At 27.3% G+C, this 4,817-nt stretch overlaps 1 long non-coding RNA gene across 1 annotated transcript; it reads right to left on the reverse strand.

The window, feature by feature from the left end:
- Positions 1-425: 425 nt before the first annotated feature.
- On the reverse strand, positions 426-3,910 carry LOC147906461 (uncharacterized). The gene is made up of 2 exons (XR_015548400.1): positions 3,199-3,910; positions 426-2,387 (listed from the first exon to the last, which is right to left on the reverse strand). It is a non-coding gene; the product is annotated as an uncharacterized LOC147906461 (long non-coding RNA).
- Positions 3,911-4,817: the final 907 nt, after the last annotated feature.

The following is a 4,817-nucleotide window of genomic DNA, read 5'->3' on the forward strand; positions in this document are numbered from 1 at the left end:
CAACTTCCTCTATAAGCATCATTTTCCTTTCATCGTTACAACGTTTTTAACATCAATATTTTTCTATAGACAATAACTAAAAGAAATATAATTGAATAGCATATAAATAGAAGGGATTAAATTTGTTTTCATTTTTAAAAGTCATAAATAATATTATCATGTGCCATCGTATAATATTGTCGAGTATTTAATATATAATTATAATAATAAATGCCAAATATTTTATCACTTTATCAAATTTTTGTCACATTTTATCTCAACAGATTCGCACAGAACTTCAAATTCTATCGATTATGAAGAATTTCCGATTCAGACTTGGCAGAATGTGTAAAATTATCTAATTTGGATGACGATTTATTATTTGATGAAATCTTCGATCTCCTGGAATAAGAATAATTTATTATTATGTATAAAATAATTAGCGATTATATATAAAACATGTACATTTATTGACAACTGAATTGACGGTTTCGAAACTAAATTAATCTTACGCAAATTTAAACTTTTCGTAGGTTAGTAGTTCTGCAAATCTCAAATTTTGTATGACATATAATATAACATATAACATAATATGAGGTATAATTTTAAGCGTTTTCCTAATATTATAACGATTAATATTCGGCGATTTTTTAATCAAAATTTTGTTAACGTAACACTAGTGCATCAACTGTAATTTTTTAAATTTGTCTTTTGTTTTAGTATGATTTTGTATTTCTGAGATATAATAATTTAAATATAGATCTTTTCCCATATAATACATGAAGAAGTCATTTTATTTCATCTTCATTCTGTATTATATAGAAGTAAATTCATTTGTACTTGCATTCACCGATTTATTGTACTGTATCTATTATATATTAGGTGTTGGAATTAATTCGTAGCGTTTTTTAATGAAAGAATGTTATTTATTTCACATGAGCATTAAAAAATATATTAATGAAAGTACTTTTAAAACTTATAAATACTTTGTAAAACGCTACTAATTAATTCCAACACCTAATATATATATATACATATAATCGGATCACAATAAATCTAAATGAAATATGAAATAGACATAATATAATATAGCTATTTTTAATTTAAACGCATTTCGAAAAAGCAAAATTTCACTGAATAAAAACAAAATGCAATTTAAAGCCAAAAATAGCCGTTTGATTGTTTAACGTAAATGTAAGTATACTGTAAAAAAAGATGGAAATAACAAAAAGAAATAAATACATTAAATAACTACGTTTATATTGATTAGTATAAAACACTATATGAAGTACTTATTAACTTAGTTATTACAAATAAATGTATCTTAAGTAAGTTACAGAGATATAAATGGAAAAAAAGAAGTAAGATACGCTTACTGAAAAATGACTCTAACTGTATTTCATTACAGATAATAAATTACCTCTCAACCTTGATAGAAATATAATTTGTGTTTCTTAGACCCAGTTGCATCAATGTTACTTTAACTTTAAACAAGGCTTAAAATTTTCTGTGTCTCTGTCTCTCTTTTGCTTTAAAGCGAGAAAGGAAGCGTTTTAAGTCTCGCTAAAAGTTAAAGGAACATTGGTGCAATCGGGTCTTATACAAAATTCTATAATTAAACTGTTGACTCAGTGTAATAGAGAGAAATGAACCTGATTCTGAGCTGTCTTCGTCATAGTTCACATATGCGTATGTATGCGTCCTGTCTGTGAATATCGTATAAATTTATATGTGAAAACACTATGTTAATCATAATAGAAATTATCATAAATGCGAAATTTCATTGCAAACTTTTCATTCATTTCAGCTTTTTAATATAATTATATTATAGAAAATAATATAAATAACATTAATTTGCAGTGTAATAAATATCTTTTTAAAAAAAAGATGAAAAAAAGGCGGCAAATTTACGTGTATCTCCTGTAAACCCATAAAAAAGTGTTATATAAACTATAAAAAAACGTTACATAAATCATATAATTCAAGTAATAATATTGTTAATATTTTATTATGAATTATCCCTCAGTAGCTTAAAAAAAATGCAATTTGCAATGAAATACAACATTTAATCTATTGTAAAAAAATTCAAGATATTAAGCATCACAAAATGAGAAAATTTTATTGAAATAACAAAATTTTTTATGTAAAAAAATTTGCCGCGCGCGCTGTTTTACTTCGAAATATAACAAGTAAATGTTACATAAAAGAATGGAACGATGTTTATTGCTTAAATGACATTAATCAACATTAAAATTACTATCACAATTACAATTAAGATTATAATTAATTTTAAATCTACTTTTAAATCTAATTTAAATCGCATGTCTTATCGGCATCGCCCGGCGTCGTCGTCGTCGTCCTATATCGTCGTCGTCCAGTACCATCGTCGTCGTTGCCACCGTTGACGTCTAACGACAACAACGTAGTTGTATTGTCATCCTTATTTATCGTCTTTCTCACTCACTCTCTCTCTCTCTCTCTCTCTCTCTCTCTCTCTCTCTCTCTCTCTCTCTCTATCTTTCTCTCTCTCTCGCTCGTTCCCTCTCGTCCTCTTCCTGTTTGCCAAGTATACATAAATTACACCCGTTTTCGCATTAAGAATCACTTTCATTGCTAATTTTACTTTAATTTTATATTAAAATTAAAATTCTATGAAAACATTGTAAACAGCAGTTTAATGGATAAAACGCTTTATAGTGTATATGCACTCGTGTCACACGTACGTCTAAAAAAATTTGAAAAGCTGTATGGCGTTTCCCTTTTGGGAAACGATCTCTAGATCTCGGTATCGGCTTCAATTTTATTATTTGGAGTGGTCGCAATCGAAAGATACCGATATATAACATTATATAATAAAAGTGTTTTCAGATTTTTGATTGCGATTTTAGTTTCTGAGTAATTTTAATTTAAAGTTGTTGATATCAAAACTATCAGATAAAGCTAGTGATAGCCTCGCAAATTTGATAACGATATGAATATCTACGCAACAACGTTTATACATCCAACCGTCAAGCGATCCGTTTTATATTTTAATTTAAAAATAACTTATATTGTATTAAAAACATATTGTTATTATCCATAAATAAAGTAAAAAAATAATTAATAATTGCTATTTTTTATTTTTCTAATTTCTACTAAATAAAATATCTTTTTGCAAAAAGCAATCGTTATCTTAATTCATTTATGGAACTTTAATCACCCGAGTTAGCAATCACTTACTCTAATAAGCGTGAAGTATTATTACGATGTATATCTTCTAGCACTTGTGACCACGTTTCAAGAGATAATGCACGACGATACACGGAACAGTTAGCGCTACGCCTGTCAACTCAAGTTTCATTGAACGAATGAAAGCAGTAGTAACGCGAACTTGCTTATGCACAGCGCTAAGCACAACGAAGACACCGTAATAATAAACGCTAAAGCGTCTATAAAATGTCGGTAAATTATCTCAAAATAAGTATTCAATATTTAACAAAAATTAAATTGCTCTTTAAATTAAATATACTCTTTAAATTTTTTGGAGTAAAATTTTACAAAAAGATTAAAAAGTGAGCCAGTCTTGAAAAAAAATGGGAACGTTTTCAATCTTTAAGAGGAGTGAGATTTCATTCTTTTTAAGCAAGATTTTATTCTTTTGGAATAAAATCTAAAGAACAAAGTCTACAATTTCAAAAAAAAGAAGTAAGAATTTGTTCCTTTGGAATAAATCTCACTCCAAAAGAAATCTTATTTCAGAAGAATGTAAATCTGCTACTTTTTATTTAATCAAGATTGAAAAATTTTAATTCATATTTTTTCAAGATTGAATTTCCACCTCAAAAGATTTAGAGAGTATATTATGCCTTATGTGCTTCAATAAATGAATTATTAAGTTATATTTTACGTTTCGTTGTGTTTTGCGGATTAATTAGCGTTGTCTAGAATAAGGAAATATAAAAAATCGATTGATAGAGCATTTCAGAATGGAAATGTTGTTACTTAATATAATATTTAAAATGTAATATAAGAGCTAGATATTGTAATATATAATATAAGAGCTATATAAATATATCTATTAAATGTCGTTATCAAACAAATTCAAAAATACAAACATCAATATTTATATGTATTCCATCATATCTCTGTCTCTAAACAGTTTAGCAATAGTTTTTGAAAACGATTCTTTACATCGTTGCTGTATCTTTTGTGATTAGTTACCAATAATCCTTACAAAACGTTATAATGGCAGAACAAGAAGTAGACGATATTATAATCCCAGTTCGTCGTTGGATACGTGGCCATTATACAAAATTAACAAGTAGTAAAGAGGCAAAATGTAATCATTGTAATGTAAAAAACATTATATATAAGCATAGATTAGCTATTAGGTGCGCAACTAAGTTCTCGCTGTTATTTTCATGGTATTTGCATCACAATAAGCGAGAACTTAGTTGCGCACCTAATATTTTACATAAACATTTGGTGGAGAGACATCCAGACAAATTATCAGAAGAAGAGAAGAAAGAAGATAAATTCCATTGGACTTGGGATTATTTTATCGCAAAAAGCGATACAGAGGCAACATGCAAAATATGTGACTCATCAATTAAGTACCAAACAGTAACTCAACTCAAGAGGCATTTAAAACGTATTCACAAGTAGGTGTACTCGAAGTATTATAAATTAAAAAATTTATTTACATACTGAAGAATGTAAAATTAATAATAGTAAAATGATCAATGTCAGCTAAAGAAAATGTAACGCAAACAAATATACTCAAATAAAGCTAGAAAAATTTATTAAACAGATTTTTGATATATGTCAAATATGATTTGCACTTTTAAGCATTATAAACA

Source organism: Acromyrmex echinatior, unplaced genomic scaffold, assembly GCF_024713525.1.
Source record: "Acromyrmex echinatior isolate Ae372 unplaced genomic scaffold, ASM2471352v2 Scaffold30, whole genome shotgun sequence".
Classification (NCBI taxonomy): domain Eukaryota; kingdom Metazoa; phylum Arthropoda; class Insecta; order Hymenoptera; family Formicidae; genus Acromyrmex; species Acromyrmex echinatior.